This window comes from Procambarus clarkii, chromosome 7, assembly GCF_040958095.1.
Source record: "Procambarus clarkii isolate CNS0578487 chromosome 7, FALCON_Pclarkii_2.0, whole genome shotgun sequence".
Classification (NCBI taxonomy): domain Eukaryota; kingdom Metazoa; phylum Arthropoda; class Malacostraca; order Decapoda; family Cambaridae; genus Procambarus; species Procambarus clarkii.
Genome location: NC_091156.1, coordinates 15,740,607 through 15,761,109, shown reverse-complemented (window position 1 = coordinate 15,761,109; position 20,503 = coordinate 15,740,607). Strand labels below are relative to the sequence as shown.

The 20,503-nt window shown below is 42.6% G+C and overlaps 2 protein-coding genes across 3 annotated transcripts in view; both read left to right on the top strand.

Moving 5' to 3' along the window:
• LOC138356891 (uncharacterized) overlaps positions 1 to 7,291 on the top strand; it is a 418,031-nt gene extending 410,740 nt beyond the window's left edge. Inside the window, exon 2 of the mRNA XM_069313268.1 lies at positions 5,656 to 7,291. The gene's annotated coding sequence lies outside the window, so the exon portion shown is untranslated. The remainder of the gene's footprint in view (positions 1 to 5,655) is intronic.
• The window catches only part of LOC123761416 (uncharacterized), a 224,068-nt gene that overhangs the window by 91,866 nt on the left and 111,699 nt on the right, over positions 1 to 20,503 (top strand). The gene's annotated exons all lie outside the window — the stretch shown is intronic.

The window sequence follows — 20,503 nt, the reverse complement described above, 5'->3', positions numbered from 1 at the left end:
TCTTTCTGCCTCTCTCCTCACTGCCGTGTAGTTGTTTCTTGCATCTTTGTATCGCTGGTATGTTTGGGGGTTCGGCCTCTTCCTGTATTGATTCCATTTTTGTGTCTTTCGGTCTCTAGCCCTCTCGCAATTTCTATTGAACCAATCCTGTTTCCTAGTTCTGCATCTCTGTTTTGGTATAAATTTTTTTGTGCCTTTATCATATATTTCACAAAACTTGCCATACATCTCATTCACTTCCTTGCCTAGCATCAAGTCTGTCCAATTATACTCACTAAAAAAATTTCTAAGGTCACCATAATGTCCTCTCCTGAAGTCTGGTTTTTCAACTGCTTCAACCTCCTTATTTTCTTCCAGCTTATAACGCATTGCATACTTTATTCCCAAAAAGACATGGTCACTTTTACCCAAGGGAGGAAGGTACTGAATGTCAAATATCTCTTCCTCCTTCCTGGTAAATATCAAATCTAGCATGGAGGGAACGTCCCCTTCCCTCATCCTCGTAGCTTGTTTAACATGTTGATACAAGAATGTTTCCAGGATGAGGTCTACAAATTTACAGGTCCAAAAATCTTCTGTTTTAGCTTCATATGCTTCCCAGTCTATGGATTTCAAGTTGAAGTCACCGACTATCAACAGTCGTGATCTATCGTTATCCGCTCTCGCTATAATCTCTCTCATTATTGTTATAAGACCTTCACGTTTACTATCTAGCTCCTCCTTTGACCATGTGCTGCTTGGCGGTGGACTATATGCATTTATCATCATTAGTTTATCATCCTCATAGCAGATCTCTAGTGCTATTATGTCAACTTCTTGTGGATTGGCAGTCATTATTTCCTTCACCTTTAGGTGTTCTTTTACCAGCACAGCAACGCCACCGCCTTTCCTAATTTTTCTGTCCCGTCTCCAAATTGAGTAGCCCCTTGGGAATATGACCTCATTTAAAATTACATCTTCAAGTTTTGTCTCCGTGAGTGCAACAATGTCTGGTGTCTGCAGCTGTATTACATCACTTAACTCCAGTATCTTCGATCTCACTCCATCTATGTTGGTGTATGCAATCTTCAGGAACTTGTTCCCCCTCTCCTTATTCTTCACTTCCCCCCTCTCTATTGATTTTGTTGGTTTGCCTTTATGTACCACTTTACTGGTTTGCCTACCCCTATCACTTTGTAGAAAAAAGAATTTATTTCTTCTTCATTCCTGCTCTCATTTAAATGTTTTGCCTCGGCGAGGTTCAGTTTCAGCTTCTCTCTATCTTCTTTTGAAAGATCTTGTCTTAACGACCACCCTTTCCCATCCTCATCCCTTTGCAATTTTCTAGCATTCCTTAGTACTTCTTCCATCTGTTTGGCACCGTTTAGGGTGATCCTCAAAGGTCGATCTTTCCCTTTTACGTACCTGCCTATTCTCCTGTAGTCGCACACATTCTCTCTGTTTGTAAGACCTTCCACGAGGCCAACAATTTTATCTACTACTTTAGCTTCTTCTACAGCTCTTTCTGACCTAGATGTTATCGCCTTTTCTTTGCAGCCAAAAATGATCAGGGACTTACTCCGGTCAACTGTGTTTTGCACCAACTTCGGGTTAGATGCCAATTCTTTCCTCACTTCTAGCCTAATGTTTGTTTTATCTTGGTTGCTGCAGTGTTTGACTTCCTTTACTGCTTCTTCTATTTTTTCCTTCTCCTTGGCCACTTGTGCATAAGTGAGTTGCATATCTTTCTTGCACTGTTCTATTCCCTGTGTAACTTCCTCCATCTGTGCTGACAAAATCTGTTTCTCCTGTTGAATTTCCTTGCCTAACCTATTGTAGTCATTTATGTTTAAATTTACTTTAACTTCTTCCAAAGCTTCCAAAGTGTGGCCACCATTTATTGACTGCACTCACCATACCAGCTTAGTGGTTTGCTATGGTGAACACAAATGTACACACTTATATATAACGTGTGTATAGAGTGTGATAACAGCGAGAGGAGTAGGTTGGGGGCCGGCATTTTGGTGAGGGAGGAGCGTCGTCTGCATGACTTGTCATGTTGTTTACTGATGGCCACTATGGTCTTTGGGCACCATACCAGCTTATTTGTACAGGTATGGTGAATAAAACAGGTAGATACTTATATATAATGTGTGTATATAGCGAAATAACACCACAAACAATATTATCGGAGGAGAAATATTAGTGCGTCTGGCCTTGAGGGCGGCCGCCAATCAGCTGACTGTGTGAGTAACTACGTCTTTGTGCCTTTATTCACCATACAAGCTTAGATGTACAGTTATGGTGAACAAAACATGTAAATACGTATATATAATGTCTGTGTATAGTGAATAAATGCAAAAAGAGTATTGTGGGAGGAGAATGAGAGCGTGTGAGGTGGTGTTCAGGGAGGGAGTGGCAGTGAGTGGCAGTGAGTGGCTCGCTGGTGTGTGGCGGTCACTCCTCGTTGCTTTTCGACTCACAAGACCAATTTAGTAGTTCGTAATGGTGAACAAAACATGCAGATACTTATATATAACCTGCGTATATAGTGTAACAACAGCAAAACTATTTGTTTATTGTTTTATGAACTTAATAATTGAATCACTAATATGCACACCATAATTTTGAGTACAGCGATGGTTCACACATTTTATTATATAAATATACCACAATTCACTGTAATGGAATAATATTACTGCAAAAAACTAAGAAAAAATCAATCAGAAACATTGAAATAATTAGGTAATAATATATTTGTGGCAACTGCCGTCTGACAGCTCGGGCAGAGTAGACTTCGTCTGGCGAAGGCTCTGCCAACGCCCCTTTTTTTCCACACTTCCCTACCCTATTGCGGCTAAAATATGCCACCTACGATTTTTTTTTTATTTTTTTCCGTGATCAGGGAACAAAAATGAACACTTCTATAAGACGAAAGAATTTTTTGGATTTTTTTGTTGTTGTTGCGCCTGTGGGTGTGAATTCCATTTGGGCCCCTAGCGGTTTGAGGGGTAATGATTTTGTTGCTTTGTCTTTATTTGACATTTCACAAGCTTTCCAGTCCCTGACACTTTGTAGAAAAAAAGAATTCCTCTCTTCTTCATTTCTATCCCCAGTTAGACGTTTTGCTTCAGTGAGGTTCATTTTCAGCTTTTCTCTGTCCTCTTTTGAGAGGTCTTGTCTTATTGACCAAAGTTTGCCATCCTCGTCACATTGCAGTTTTCTGGTATTCCAAAGCACTTCTGTCATATATTTCACTGAATTAAATGTCACCCTTATGGGGCGGTTCTTGTCTTTCTCATATTTTCCTATCCTCCTAAAATCACTGACATGCCCCTTTGAATTTAGGCCTTCTCCTATTCCTACTATTTTTTCTCTGATTTTCATCCCTTCTGCTGCTTGGTCCACCCTAGATGGAATTTCATTCTCTACACATCCAAAAACTATTATGGACTTACTTCTATCTATAGTGTTTTGGACCAGTTTACTGTTGGTTACCAGTTCTTTCCTAATTGCTTGCCTAAGATCTGCTTCTTGTTTGTCATTTCTGGTTTTGACTTCCAAACACACTTTCTTGATTGTCACTTCCTCTTTTACAACTTGGGCATATGTCTCTTTTATTTCTTCTTTATACATTTCTAGTTCTTTATTAACCTCCTTTATGTGAGTTGTCAGTGACATTTCCAGTTGGAGATCCTTGCCTAACTCTATGTTAGCCCTCAGGCTCCCTTGGAGTTGTTCACTATATGAGTCTATTTTCTTGTTTATTACTTCAAAGTCCCCACACTTCACTTTCCACACCTCATTTTCTTTCACTAGTTCCTTGATTTGCTCCTCCTGATTTGTTACCATGTCTGTTAATGCAGTAATAACCTTACCTTGCTGAAGAATACTCCCTTTCAAGAGTGCAAAGCTCACTCCTAAGAGCTCCATTGTCCTCTTCCAATTTAAGCACATTTTCTTCATACTTCTTTTGCATATCCTCAATTATCTCAAGCCTGCCAAGAACACCTCGTTTCCTTATATCTTGTGGTGAGAATCCCTTGAAACAATCATCCGTTGGTGTGTTTACATTCCCCGTGGTGGTGGCGGCGGCGGCCATCTTTGTTTTTGTTCTAGAACCAAAACAAACTTTTCCAACTCAGCTATTTTCCCTCACCTTTACTTATTTATTGTATTTTATTTGCTTTTACACTTCCCTGAACCCCTTCCAAACAGTAATAACTCTCCTCCTCCCCCCTCATCACCATCTTCGATATGCCATCAAGAGCCCTCCATAAAGGTAAGATAAACATGGGTACTGTATTGTAGTTAGAAAAAAACATTGTATTCGGTATGAAATGTATTTGTATGTTAATATTTTGGAGGGTGGGGGAACGGATTAATTCAAATCCCTTTATTTCTTATGGGAAAAATTGCTTCGACTTACGATCCGTCTCTGGGAACGGATTAGCATCGTAAGTCGAGGCCCCTATTAGACTATTTTACAGGAACTTCTTTTCCACAGCTCATAAAACGGAGGAAAGGGTCCTGAAAGATATTGTTAATAGAAACGTTATCCCTACAGACAAAAATCAGAGGATACAACTGACGATTTACTATAAAACCAGAAAAACGGCCAGCCTACTCATGAGAAACTCTCCAGACACAAAGCAGAACGCTTTAAAAGAGACCAACGTCGTCTATGCCTTCAAATGCCCTCTTGGGGACTGTAAGCTCCAAAAAACCCAGTATATAGGCAAGACAACAACATCTCTTTCTAGGCGTTTAACGATGCATAAGCAACAGGGCTCCATTAAGGAACATATAATCTCTTCCCACAACCAAACCATCGCCAAAGAAATCCTAGTAAACAACACAGAAATCATCGATAGATACAGCGATAGCAGGCGGCTTGACGTTTGCGAGGCACTACACATTAAGAAGTCAACACCAGCAATCAACAGCCAATTAATGCACAACTATATTCTACCCACCTCAAGACTCCGCTCCAATATAGAAGCATCAAGAAATATGGACCAATAGGCTTTCTACAATCACTTCTATTCAATACCCATTGTTTCGTGTTCTGTCTTGTGTTGATGAATTTAATACCCTATTAAATACCACCTCACCCCATCCACCTCACTCAAATGTAGATATAAACAAATCAGAGATGTGTAAGTTCTATTCAGTTGTGTATGTGTAACTAAAGTTTTTGAAAATATAATAAGTTTTACGAAACGCGCTCAAGTGTCGCGTCAGACTAGAAATAAAAATGAATTTTGGAGAATTGATTTTTGAATTACCACCAACAGTGAAAAGAAATGTACGAAAGATTGAGAAAATTCGTGTTAAAATTATTAATCTTACTTTTTCGGTCATATTTAATAATATATGTCTACAGGAAAGACTGCTACCAAAATATACTAATATATATATATAATATATATAGTACAACCTCGATTCAACGTAACCCTATTCAACGAATCTCTGGCTAGTTCACACAAACTAGCTAAACATAGATGCCGAAGAAATATAAGAAAACTCACTATCGCAGAGTGGTAGACGGTTGGAACAAGTTAGGGGAGAAGGTGGTGGAGGCCTAGACCGTCAGTAGTTTCAAAGCGTTATATGACAGAGTGCTGGGAAGACGGGACACCACGAGCGTAGCTCTCATCCTGTAACTACACTTAGGTAATTACACTTTTCAGGCTGGATTTAGTCACCCGGTTCGATGAACAATGGTTTGCCGAAGCGGGGGATGTTCGGATTTGCTTATGATGTCCAAAGTTCACAAACTGGTGGAAAACTTTCCCATTCTATCACAGATTACAATTAATAATTCTCTCATATGACAAGTTGGATCACACAAGTGGACCACACAAGAGGCCCACACATGTGTACGATGTTGGGACAGTTCACAAAATGGTGGAAAACTTTCCCATTCCATCACAGGTTACAATTAATAATTATTTCATATGACAAGTTGGATCACACAAGTGGACCACACATGTGGACCACAAGTGGTCCACAAGCTTACGATGTTGGGACAGTTCACAGAGTGGTGGAAAACGTTCTCATTCTATCACAGATTACAATTAATAATTCCTTCATAAGACAAGTCGGATCACACAAGTGGACCACACAACAAGTGAACCATATGAACCAAACACCAGCCAGAATGGTCCACACAACGAGAAAAGCATATTAACCAAACACCAGCCAGAGTGATCCACACAAGTGAACGACTGAGTTTCAATGATTTTCGTTCACTGATTTGTGGCACATGTATCTTTGTAATTACCTAAGTGTAATTACCTAAGTGTAGTTACAGGTTGAGAGCTACGCTCGTGGTGTCCCGTCTTCCCAGCACTCTTTGTCATATAATGATTTGAAACTACTGACGGTCTTGGCCTCCACCACCTTCTCCCCTAACTTGTTCCAACCGTCTACCACTCTGTTTGCGAAAGTGAATTTTCTTATATTTCTTCGGCATCTGTGTTTAGCTAGTTTATATCTGTGACCTCTTGTTCTTAAAGTTCCAGGTCTCAGGAAATCTTCCCTATCGATTTTATCAATTCCTGTTACTATTTTGTATGTAGTGATCATATCACCTCTTTTTCTTCTGTCTTCTAGTTTTGGCATATTTAATGCCTCTAACCTCTCCTCGTAGCTCTTGCCCGTCAGTTCTGGGAGCCACTTAGTAGCATGTCTTTGCACCTTTTCCAGTTTGTTGATGTGCTTCTTAAGATATGGGCACCACACAACTGCTGCATATTCTAGCTTTGGCCTAACAAAAGTCGTGAACAATTTCTTTAGTATATCGTCATCTATGTATTTAAAAGCAATTCTGAAGTTAGAAAGCGTAGCATAGGCTCCTCGCACAATATTCTTTATGTGGTCCTCAGGTGATAGTTTTCTATCTAGAACCACCACTAGATCTCTTTCTTTATCAGAATTCTTTAAAGATTTCTCACATAATATATAGGTTGTGTGGGGTCTATGTTCTCCTATTCCACATTCCATAACATGGCATTTATTAACATTAAATTCCATTTGCCAAGTGGCGCTCCATGTACTTATTTTGTCCAGGTCATCTTGAAGGGCATGACAATCATCTAAGTTTCTTACACATTACATTTGTTATATTACATTTCTTGTACATTAATTTAAAGGCTGAAGCGTGATTACCTAGCTACATGTGGTATAATCTCCTTATAGACATTTTCTGTGATGAAACAAGATGAGTGAGGGTGGACAGATAAGAGAATGCTGTACTGTAAACCTCACTTTACAGTGAGGTTTCACTCACTTTCGTCTGTGTCGTCATAGTTCAATAACCCATGACTTTGAAAGTTTCATATTAATAAATAATTTTATAACCAGTGTTTTAAAACCTTTTTATTATCCTAATTAAACTAAACTAAATAAAATAAAAAATATACTGTAATATAATAGACATCTGCTATTTGAGAAATTACTGTATGTTAGTGGAACAACTCTAGCGTGAGTGGATGGATCTAATCCTTGTACACACAGCACCATGCGTGTTTCGTTCGATTTCGTCGCCACAGTTCAGTGACTACAGCCTCGAAATAAAAAAATTAATAAATCAGTTCTAAAATAAGTTTTTTATATCTCTTATTATCCTCCCTCTCATATTATTTTCCCTCTCTACATCCCTCCCTCCTTCTCCCTCTCTCCATTCCTCCCTCCCTCCCTCCCTCTCTCCAGCCCTCTTTCCCTCCCTCTCTCCATCCCTTCCTTCCTCCCTCCCTCCCTCTCTCCATCCCTCCCTCTCTCCCTCTTTCCCTCTCTCCATCCCTTCCTTCCTCCCTCCCTCCCTCCCTCTCTCCATCCCTCCCTCTCTCCCTCTTTCCCTCTCTCCCTCCCTCCCTCCCTCCCTCCCTCTCTCCATTCCTCCCTCCCTCCCTCTCCATCCCACCCTCCCTCTCTTCATACCTCACTCTCTCCATCCCTCCCTCTCTCCCTCCCTCCCTCCCTCCCTCTCTCCCTCGCTCTCTCCATTCCTCCCTCCCTCTCTCTCTATCCCACCCTCCCTCTCTCCAACCCTCCCTCCCCTCCCTTCCTCCATCCCTCCCTCTCTCTATCCCTTCCTCCCTCTCTTCATACCTCACTCTCTCCATCCCTCCCCCCCTCCCTCTCTCCATCCCTCCCCCCTCCCTCCCTCCCTCCCTCCCTCCCTCCCTCTCTCTCTCTCTCTCTCTCTCTCTCTCTCTCTCTCTCTCTCTCTCTCTCTCTCTCTCTCTCTCTCTCTCTCTCTCTCTCTCTCTCTCTCTCTCTCTCTCCCTCCCTCCCTCCCTCCCTCCCTCCCTCCCTCCCTCCCTCTCTCTCTCTCTCTCTCTCTCTCTCTCTCTCTCTCTCTCTCTCTCTCTCTCTCTCTCTCTCTCTCTCTCTCTCCCTCCCTCTCCCTCTCCCCCTCTCTCTCTCTCTCCGTCTCCCTCTCCCTCTCTCTCTCTCTCTCTCTCTCTCTCTCTCTCTCTCTCTCTCTCTCTCTCTCTCTCTCTCTCTCTCTCTCTCTCTCTCTCTCTCTCTCTCTCTCCCTCTCTCTCCCTCTCTCCATCCATCCAGAATTTAAGAAACAAATCAAGTTAAAAAAAAGTTAACTGGGTCAAGTGAAAGTTAGGCTTATCAGTGAGCTGGTCCATTCATCACCACCGACACCCCCCCCCCCCCTCCACCCCTACAGCCAATATACACACACACTCTGCTCAACTCAACACCCCATACCTCCATCGCTCCCTCTATCCATCAATCCCTCCATCCCTCCCTCAAATCATCCATCCATTCATCCCTCAATCCATCCTTCCATCCCTCCATCCTTCCATCAATCCATCTCCATCCTCTCCCTCCCTCCCAGCCTCTGCCTGCCTGCCTCCCTCCCTCCCAGCCTCTCCTTGCCTGCCTCCCTCCCAAGCTCTGCCTGCCTCCCTCCCTCCCTCTCAAGCATTGCCTGCCTCCCTGCCTCCCTCTCCCTCCCAAGCTCTGCCTGCCGGCCTCCCTCCCTGCCTACATCCCAGCCTCTCCCTGCCTGCCTCCCTCCCAAGCTCTGTCTGCCTGCCTCTTCCTGCTTGCCTGCCTACATTTCAGCTTCTCCATCCCTGCCTGCCTGCCCATCCACCCATCAGTCAGCCATCACTGACACAATGAGTGCATTTCGAGCCAACATGGTGCACGAATGTTCCTTTATTGTGCAGATATGTCCAACAAAGTCACGGAATGAACACTCCAGCCTCTTAACAAATCAAAACATAGTGTTAAAATTAAAGTTGCAGTAATTTTAGTGTACAATAGTTTTCATAAACTGTATTGTAGTACTCAACATACAGCAGAACTACTCAACACAATGTTAATGGCATAATACACTACAGTATGTATTTACTGAACAGCATTCATAACTCCATGAGATAGGGCCTATTTGCCCATACAGTGCTTCCTCAGTCTAACGAACCCTGCTCTATCGAATTCCCGGAAGAGCCGAACAAATTGAATTCGGTACCAAATGTTCAGTGGAACATACAAATGTTCGATTAAGCGAGGAATGTTCGTCCAAGCGGTCACCGAGGCCGAGCGTCAGAGCTGGCTGTCATCAACTATGATTCGCCAGTGTAAACAGTTATGTAGTGTTTTATTATCCTTACCCATTGTTTCTAGGGAGAAATGGTGATAAAAATGGTGATAAAATGGTGTCAGGGGGGCATTGGTGAGAGAGTTGTTGCCAGGAGGCAAGTGGTGTCAGGGGAGGAAACACGTGACTGGCGCCTCCATGCTCCCCCCCCCCTCCACCTGACCACAGAGACCACCTACTACCTCACTCTCCTCTCGTCGTCAGATGCCAAGAGTCAATTTAATGATAATTATCGCATTATCTACACTGAAAATAGCCTTTTTATTAGAAAAATGTCATATTGGAGCAATAATAATGGTGAAAATTGTGATATATACAGTACATATTTTAAACAGTTTGAACACATTTCATTTTCACAGAATTTTTAATACAATTGGGGTGTAGATAACAGCTAGCATTGTGTGGCCGGCCGGTCGCTCCCTGAGCCATTGGGGGGGTGGGTGGGAGGGGGGGGTTTGTTTCCTGGATCCCTCCCTCCTCTAACATCCTACGTACTGTACTAATATCTATTTAGAATAAATTTTGAGTAGACCAATAAAACAAGCACAGGTCATGTGAACATTAGGCCTTGGTGAGGTGGCTGGCATCATTTGTGGTGGTGTCAGGGGAGGCAGGTGGTGTCAGGGGAGGCAGGTGGGGTCAGGGGAGGCAGGTGGGGTCAGGGGAGGCAGGTGGGGTCAGGGGAGGCAGGTGGGGTCAGGGGAGGCAGGTGGGGTCAGGGGAGGCACGTGGTGTCAGGGGAGGCAGGCGGTGTCAGGGGAGGCAGGTGGGGTCAGGCGAGGCACGTGGTGTCAGGGGAGGCACGTGGTGTCAGGGGAGGCAGGCGGTGTCAGGGGAGGCAGGTGGTGTCAGGGGAGGCAGGTGGTGTCAGGGGAGGCAGGTGGGGTCAGGGGAGGCAGGTGGTGTCAGGGGAGGCAGGTGGTGTCAGGGGAGGCAGGTGGTGTCAGGGGAGGCAGGTGGGGTCAGGGGAGGCAGGTGGGGTCAGGGGAGGCAGGTGGTGTCAGGGGAGGCAGGTGGTGTCGGGAGGCAGGTGGGGTCAGGCGAGGCACGTTGTGTCAGGGGAGGCAGGTGGTGTCAGGGGAGGCAGGTGGTGTCAGGGGAGGCAGGTGGTGTCAGGGGAGGCAGGTGGTGTCAGGGGAGGCAGGTGGTGTCAGGGGAGGCAGGTGGTGTCAGGGGAGGCAGGTGGTGTCAGGGGAGGCAGGTGGGGTCAGGAGAGGCAGGTGGGGTCAGGGGAGGCAGGTGGTGTCAGGGGAGGCAGGTGGGGTCAGGCGAGGCACGTAGTGTCAGGGGAGGCAGGCAGTGTCAGGGGAGGCAGGTGGTGGAAAGAGGCAGGTGGGGTCAGTGGTGGAAGGTGTGGTCAGGGGAGGTGGAAGTGGAGAGAGAAAGGTGCTGACCACGCATGGCTGCCAAACCTCTCATTCATTCTCTATTATAAATCTCAAGATTAGCTGTAAAATATTTATGCCAAAATATGTTGTATTAATATACATTATTAATCATTAACATGTTTTATTGTTTCCTGTAGAAAACAATAGCTGACTTGGCATTGTGGTGTGTATGGCCGGGTACCTGGGGGGTGGGGGGGGGGGGTTCCTGGAGGTGTGAGAGGAGACCTGTCAATCCATCATTTTTTTTTTGTCGGGCGAGTTGAGACGCTTCCAAGCCTGCTGCTTCAATACACCCCATGGATTGTGTGGGTGGTGTGGTTTGGGTGGTGTGGGTGGTTGTGGGTGGGTTGGTGTGGTGGGTGGTGGGTGCGTGGTGTGGGGGATGATGTGGGGTGTGTGGGTGGTGGTGTGGGGTGTGTGGGTGGTGTGGGGTGTGTGGGGGATGATGTGGGGTGTGTGGGTGGTGGTGTGGGGTGTGTGGGTGGTGGTGTGGGGGATGGTGTGGGTGGGGGTGTGGGTGGTGGGGGCGAATGGTGTGGGTGGGGGTGTGGGTGGTGGGGGCGAATGGTGTTAGTGGTGTTGGGGATGGTGTGGGGGTGTGGGTGGTGTGGGGGATGGTGTGGGTGGTGTGGGGGATGGTGTGGGTGGTGTGGTGGATGGTGTGGGTGGTGTGGGGGATGGTATGGGTGGTGTGGGGGATGGTGTGAGTGGTGTGGGGGATGGTGTGAGTGAGGTGGGGGATGGTGTGGGTGGTGTGGGGGATGGTGTGGGTGGTGTGAGTGGGGTGGGGGATGGTGTGAGTGGTGTGGGGGACGGTGTGGGTGGTGTGGGGGATGGTGTTGGGGGATGGTGTGGGGAATGGTATGGGGGATGGTGTGAGTGGGGTGGGGGATGGTGATTCTCGCATCTCAGATTATTATTGACACCAAAAGAGCATGAAAGATATTATAATGAAGAACCACACAACAAAGAAACAAACTAATGTGTCCTGGCATATGTTTAAAAAAAAAATTAAGAAGGTTGTTAGGGCCGGACGGATGGAACGAATTCCGCACTGGAACGAATCAGCTTCGCCCCATATAGTTCGTTCAAGTGAGGACACTGTATATCCTCTTGATGCTTCTATATTGGTGCGGAGTCTTGAAGTGGGTAGAATATAGTTGTGCATTAATTGGCTGTTGATTGCTGGTGTTGACTTCTTGATGTGTAGTACTTCGCAGATGTCAAGCCGCCTGCTGTCGCTGTATCTATCAATGATTTCTGTGTTGTTTGTTAAGAAAATCATTGATAGATACAGCGACAGCAGGCGGCTCGACATCTGCGAGGCACTACACATCAAGAAGTCAACACCAGTAATCAACAGCCAATTAATGCACATCTATATTCTACCCACTTCAAGACTCCGTACCAATATAGAGGCATCAAGAGGATATATGGGCAAATAGGCCCTTTGCAGTTACTTCCATTCTTCCCTCTCATTTATCCAATTTATACCCATTGCTCCGTGTTCTGTCTTGTGTTGAAAGTTTGTTCACCTCATCCAAAACTGTTGCAACATATCACCTCACCCAAATGCGAGCATATAAGACAAAAGCTGTTTAAATGTTAGCATAGTAAAACTCTGTTTAGTGTTTGCAGGTTATAGTTGTGTGTGTGTAAACTAAAGTCTTTGAAAATGTAATAAGTTATTATGAAACGCGTCAAAGTGTCGTGTCAGACTAGAAATAAAAATGAATTTTGGAGAATTGATTTTTCAATTACCATCGACAGTAGTAAAAAGAAACATAAGAAATACTGTATTGAGAAAATTCGTGTTAGAATTATTAATCTTACTTTTTCGGTCATATTTAACAACATATGTTTACAAGAGAGACTGCTACCAATATATATATATATATATATATATATATATATATATATATATATATATATATATATATATATATATATATATATATATATATATATATATATATATATATATATATATATATATATATACACACACACACTGTAACCAACGTGATTATCCGGGATTCGAACATCCAGAAAACGCCCTTATACGGCCATAATCGTGACCGGATAAAGTTATCTCAATATCTGACCAAAATGGCCATCGGAGCCAGATAAAAGCTAGTTTAGCCGGATAAAAAATCGGAGCCGGTTAACTTGCTGCCAATGTTACGCTATCCGGACAGTCAGCCAGATAATCATTGAATTGTCTGGATATGAAAGCCATCAGGCGGGCTGTACCGTATTAATCCCGTCTGCATGTGGCTTGAGACGCATGGTGGAGGAGGGGGTGGGGTTGGTGGGTGGCGTCGGGAGGGTGGGAGGGGAGCGTCGGGAGGGACCACCTGGGTACAGGAATTAGCATTAATTTTAGAACAATTCATCATAGCTAAAAATAAATTAAATAAGTACTAGTAATTATGTAATAACAAATAAATAAGTTTCCTAAAAACAATGCGCACAGTCTGAAGTTTCCTTAAAAAATATTGTGAGTTTTTTCCTCCTGGCGGCCTATGTAACGTGCTATAGCTGCCTCAAGTGGACCCGTCCAACACTGGTCAACCCATGTGCTCCCGTCCTTCGTGTTATAACACAGTGCTGTGCCATTAGTGAAATATTTTTTTAAATAACTTTTTTATTTTCATAGTAACTTTAAACAGTTTTGGCCAAGACTATGTCTGGTAGCAGCATCAATCATTCTGGAGGTGTTAAGAGGAAGAAGGTTGTCCTAGCAATTAAAGACAAGTTACGTGTTATACACTTCAACCAGTGAGGCGTCACAGGCAAGCCAAATGCCTTCAACAAGTGAGGTTTCACAGGCAAGTAAGCGCCTTCAACAAGTGAGGCGCAAGCAAGCGCCTTCAACAAATGAGGCATCACTGGTAAGCCAAATGCCTTCAACAAGTGAGGTGCAAGCATGCGCCTTCAACAAGTGAGGCCTCACAGGCAACCCAGATACCTTTAACCAGTGAGGCTTCAGCAGCTGGCAGTCAAAACTAACTTTCCTTAATGAACTGTACAGTAATTTCAAGTGTTAATTTTAGTGTTGTGTTAGTATAGGTTACGTAAATTGTTAAAAATTGTGATAATCCAGCTGGGGGGGTCCTTCCCATATAGTCTGGAAGATCGAGTGGAGACATATATATATATATATATATATATATATATATATATATATATATATATATGCGGAAAATCCACAGAGAAATATGAAATGAGGTGAACGTTTCGGCTTTGTTAAATCCTTTGTCAACACCAGACTTGAGTCAGTCTGGTGTTGACAAAGGCTTTAACAAAGCCGAAACGTTCACCTCATTTCATATTTCTCTGTGGATTTTCCGCATAAAATGATCAGTGTTTTGTGATCGTCAATTGCATATATATATATATATATATATATATATATATATATATATATGTCGTACCTAGTAGCCAGAACTCACTTCTCAGCCTACTATGCAAGGCCCGATTTGCCTAATAAGCCAAGTTTTCATGAATTAATGTTTTTTCGTCTACCTAACCTACCTAACCTAACCTAACCTAGCTTTTTTTGGCTACCTAACCTAACCTTACCTATATATATAGGTTAGGTTAGGTTAGGTAGGGTTGGTTAGGTTCGGTCATATATCTACGTTAATTTTAACTCCAATAAAAAAAAATTGACCTCATACATAGTGAAAAGGGTAGCTTTATCATTTCATAAGACAAAAATTATAGTAAATATATTAATTCAGGAAAACTTGGCTTATTAGGCAAATCGGGCCTTGAATAGTAGGCTGAGAAGTGAGTTCTGGCTACTAGGTACGACATATATATATATATATATATATATATATATATATATATATATATATATATATATATATATATATATATATATATATATATATATATATATATGTGTGTGTGTGTATATCACGAAAATAAACACGTGATTAAGAATGTGACAATGTCAGACCACGGAGGAAAATGAAACAGGAATTTCCTTAAGTACTTTCGTATATTAAATACATCTTCAGAAGGAATGAATACATCTTCCTTCTGAAGATGTATTTAATATACGAAAGTACTTAAGGAAATTCCTGTTTCATTTTCCTCCGTGGTCTGACATTGTCATATATATATATATATATATATATATATATATATATATATATATATATATATATATATATATATATATATATATATATATATATATATATATATATATATGTATATATATATATATATAGATACATATATATATACATATATATATATATATAAATATATATATATATATATATATATATATATATATATATATATATAAATATATATATATATATATATATATATATATATATATATATATATATATATATATATATATATATATATATATATATATATATATGCATGCAATTGACGATCACAAAACACTGATCATTTTATGCGGAAAATCCACAGAGAAATATGAAATGAGGTGAACGTTTCGGCTTTGTTAAAGCCTTTGTCAACACCAGACTGACTCAAGTCTGGTGTTGACAAAGGCTTTAACAAAGCCGAAACGTTCACCTCATTTCATATTTCTCTGTGGATTTTCCGCATATATATATATATATATATATATATATATATATATATATATATATATATATATATATATATATATATATATATATATATATATATATATATATATTATTAAATATGACCGAAAAAGTAAGATTAATAATTCTAACACGAATTTTCTCAATCTTTCGTACATTACGCTTCACTGTTGGAGGTAAATCAAAAATCACTTCTCCAAAATTCATTTTTATTTCTAGTCTGACGCGACACGGGCGCGTTTCGTAAAACTTATTACATTTTCAAAGACTTCACAAATACACAACTGATTAGAACGTATCTCTGATTTTATATCTACATTTGAGTGAGGTGGGAAGGGTGATGTGGCATTAACACAAGACAGAACAGGAGGGGATATTAATAGGGTATTAAAAGTATCAACACAAGACAGAACAGAAACAATGGGTATTGAATAGAAGTGTTTGTAGAAAGCCTATTGGTCCATATTTCTTGATGCTTCTATATTGGAGCGGAGTCTTGAGGTGGGTAGAATATAGTTGTGCAATAATTGGCTGTTGATTGCTGGTGTTGACTTCTTGATGTGTAGTGCCTCGCAAACGTCAAGCCGCCTGCTATCGCTGTATCTATCGATGATTTCTGTGTTGTTTACTAGGATTTCTCTGGCGATGGTTTGGTTATGGGAAGAGATTATATGTTCCTTAATGGAGCCCTGTTGCTTATGCATCGTTAAACGCCTAGAAAGAGATGTTGTTGTCTTGCCTATATACTGGGTTTTTTGGAGCTTACAGTCCCCAAGTGGGCATTTGAAGGCATAGACGACATTAGTCTCTTTTAAAGCGTTCTGTTTTGTGTCTGGAGAGTTTCTCATGAGTAGGCTGGCCGTTTTTCTGGTTTTATAGTAAATCGTCAGTTGTATCCTCTGATTTTTGTCTGTAGGGATAACGTTTCTATTAACAATATCTTTCAGGACCCTTTCCTCCGTTTTATGAGCTGTGGAAAAGAAGTTCCTGTAAAATAGTCTAATAGGGGGTATAGGTGTTGTGTTAGTTGTCTCTTCAGAGGTTGCATGGCTTTTCACTTTCCTTCTTATGATGTCTTCGATCATCTGTTCTGTCTTGTGTTAATGCCACATCACCCTTCCCACCTCACTCAAATGTAGATATAAAATCAGAGATACGTTCTAATCAGTTGTGTATTTGTGAAGTCTTTGAAAATGTAATAAGTTTTACGAAACGCGCCCGTGTCGCGTCAGACTAGAAATAAAAATGAATTTTGGAGAAGTGATTTTTGATTTACCTCCAACAGTGAAGCGTAATGTACGAAAGATTGAGAAAATTCGTGTTAGAATTATTAATCTTACTTTTTCGGTCATATTTAATAATATATGTCTACAGGAAAGACTGCTACCAAAATATACTATTACAGAGCACCACTTGGTTTCCGAACCCCTTGGGGACGAGACCCATCGGTTAACATGTAAGTTCGGATACGAGAAATAGAGGGGAAAAAATAAACTAGAAATGTAAAAAGAAATTTTTCCGAAAAAATTTACGAAAAAACTCTAGGGGAAAAAATCGACAGGTTCATAGCGTAAATGCGACCGTGTTTTGTTTGTACTCGCCAATAAGTGAAGTCCTGATCCGCTTTATAAAAGTCCTTAATTATTCCTAACTGATTATTAGGACGTCTGGCAAACATCCTCTGGATGTTTCCTGCCAGCCTGCAGGAACATCCTGCCAGCCTGCAGGAACATCCTGCCAGCCTGCAGGAACATCCTGCCAGCCTGCAGGAACATCCTGCCAGCCTGCAGGAACATCCTGCCAGCCTGCAGGAACATCCTGCCAGCCTGCAGGAACATCCTGCCAGCCTGCAGGAACATCCTGCCAGCCTGCAGGAACATCCTGCCAGCCTGCAGGAACATCCTGCCAGCCTGCAGGAACATCCTGCCAGCCTGCCTGCCAGCCTGCAGGAACATCCTGCCAGCCTGCCTGCCAGCTTGCCTGCCAGCCTGCAGGAACATCCTGCCAGCCTGCTTGCCAGCTTGCCTGCGAGCCTGCAGGCACATCCTGCCAGCCTGCCTGCCAGCTTGCCTGCGAGCCTGCAGGCACATCCTGCCTAAAATATACGATGATGTACTGTACATTTAAGAAACAAATCTGGGTCACAGGTCTGTGGAGTGTGGTTAGGCTTACGGAGTCAGCCGTCCATCCCCCACCACCGACACACCTCCCCCACCCCAAACCCATACACACACACACTCTCAAAGGTCACGTGGTTCACGGTTCACTACAACACCCATATATCGCTTCCTGCCTGCCTGCCTCCTTCCCAGCCTGCAAGCTTGCCTGCCTCCTTCCCAGCCTGCAAGCTTGCCTGCCTCCTTCCCAGCCTGCAAGCTTGCCTGCCTCCTTCCCAGCCTGCCTGCCTGCCTGCCTCCTTATATACCAGCCTGCCTGCCTGCCTCCTTCCCAGCCAGCCTGCCTGCCTCCTTTCCAGTCAGCCTGCCTGCCTCCTTCCCAGCCAGCCTGCCTGCCTCCTTCCCAGCCAGCCTGCCTGCCTCCTTCCCAGCCAGCCTGCCTCCCTCCCTGCCATCATGCTAACGGGTAGTGTGTGTTAGGCTTATCTTCGGGAATGAGCCGGTCTCACCCCCACCACCAACAAACCACCCGCCCCCCCTACATCCCATCTCTCAAGGTCACGCGGTTCAACCGCGTGACTACCACTCACTCCCTGCCTGCCAGCCTGCCTGCAAGCTAGCCTGCCTGCCTGTGCCTGCCAGCCTGCCTTTCCCTCCCTAATTCTCACTACTTCCGTCCCTTCCTGCCTACCTCCTAGCATCTCTCCCTACCTCCCCCTCCCTCTTAGCATCTCTCCCTACCTCCTAACATCTCTCCCTACCTCCCCCTCCCTCCTAGCATCTCTCTCTCCCTCCCTTTCTGACTAATTCTCCCCCTCTCTCATACTGCCTCCCACCTAAGCTCCATCGTCCATCCACCCACCAGTCAGCCATCACTGACGCAATGCGTGCATTTGGAGCCAACATGGTGCACAGATGTTTCTTGATTGTGCAGATATGTAAAACAAAAGCACAGAATGAACATTCCAGCCTTAAGGCAATTCAAAATAATAGGAATAATAGGCCGTGAAGCTGTGAAGTCACAGTGGGCAAACTGGACCATCTCCCACCCACCACCACAAGCCGGCGTGACGCTTGGCGGACCCCTTCCTACCCGAACTTTGTTCGGGTAGCATGATTCCCCAACCCCAATCGGGAAACTGGAAGTTTCGGATAACTAAAGTTCGGAAACCAAGTGGTGCTCTGTATATATATATATATATATATATATATATATATATATATATATATATATATATATATATATATATATATATAATATTATATGTCGTACCTAGTAGCCAGAATGCATTTCTCAGCCTACTATGCAAGGCCCGATTTGCCTAATAAGCCAAGTTTTCATGAATTATTTGTTTTTGCCCTACCTAACCTAACCTAACTTTTTCGGCTACCTAACCAAACCTAACCTATAAAGATAGGTTAGGTTAGGTTAGGTAGGGCTGGTTAGGTTCGGTCATATATCTACGTTAATTTTAACTCAAATAAAAATAAATTTACATCATACATAATGAAATGGGTAGCTTTATCATTTCATAAGAAAAAAATTGAGAAAATATATTAATTAAGGGAAACTTGGCTTATTAGGCAAATTGGGCCTTGCATAGTAGGCCAAGAAGTGCATTCTGGCTACTAGGTACGACATATATATATATGTCGTACCTAATAGCCAGAACGCACTTCTCAGCCTACTATGCAGGGCCAAATTTGCCTAATAAGCCAAGTTTTCCTGAATTAATATATTTTCTCTATTTTTTTTCTTATGAAATGATAAAGCTACCCATTTCATTATGTATGAGGTCATTTTTTTTTATTGGAGTTAAAATTAACGTAGATATATGACCGAACCTAACCAACCCTACCTAACCTAACCTAACCTATCTCTATAGGTTAGGTTAGGTTAGGTACCCGGAAAAGTTAGGTTAGGTTAGGTTAGGTAGGTTAGGTAGTCGAAAAACAATTAATTCATGAAAACTGGGCTTATTAGGCAAATCGGGCCTTGCATAGTAGGCTGACAAGTGCGTTCTGGCTACTAGGTACGACATATATATATATATATATATATATATATATATATATATATATATATATATATATATATATATATATATATATATATATATATATATATATACATACATACATACACAGTGGCACCTCGACATATGATTGCCCCTACTTACGATAATTTTGAGTTTCGATGTAAATTTCATCGAAAAATGCGACTCGACATCCGATGGTGTCATCGACTTCCGATATTTGTTGGTACACGTTCGGGTCGACCGAGCGCGTGGTTCCCAGTCGCGCGGCCGACCTGCCTCAGTTTACTACAGCTGCCCGCTTAGTGACGCCTATAAGAAGTTCCGCTTTTGTGGTGATATTTTGCATTTTGAACATTAAAGTAATTATTATATATCACGCCATGAGTCCCAGGAAAGTCAGTGGTAAGGCTCAACATATGAAAACCCATGTAAGGATGACCATAGAGCAGAAACAAGAGTACAGAATTTCTCTTCCTCAACAATTAAGAAAATGTGTGCAGCATGGAAAGAATTGCAGACCTTTGCTGAAACAACTCACCCAAATCAAGCTGCAGTAGGTTGTTGCCTTAACCTATTCAATGACACTGTGATGCATCATTACAGACAAATGTGAAAATGAAGGGAAAAACAAATGCCTCTTGACAAATTTGTAGCGAGACAAGCACTGAACCACAACCAGGTCCTAGTGGTATTCAGGCAAAACGTAGGAGAGAGAGTACCCACAGAGAAAACTTCACTGCCT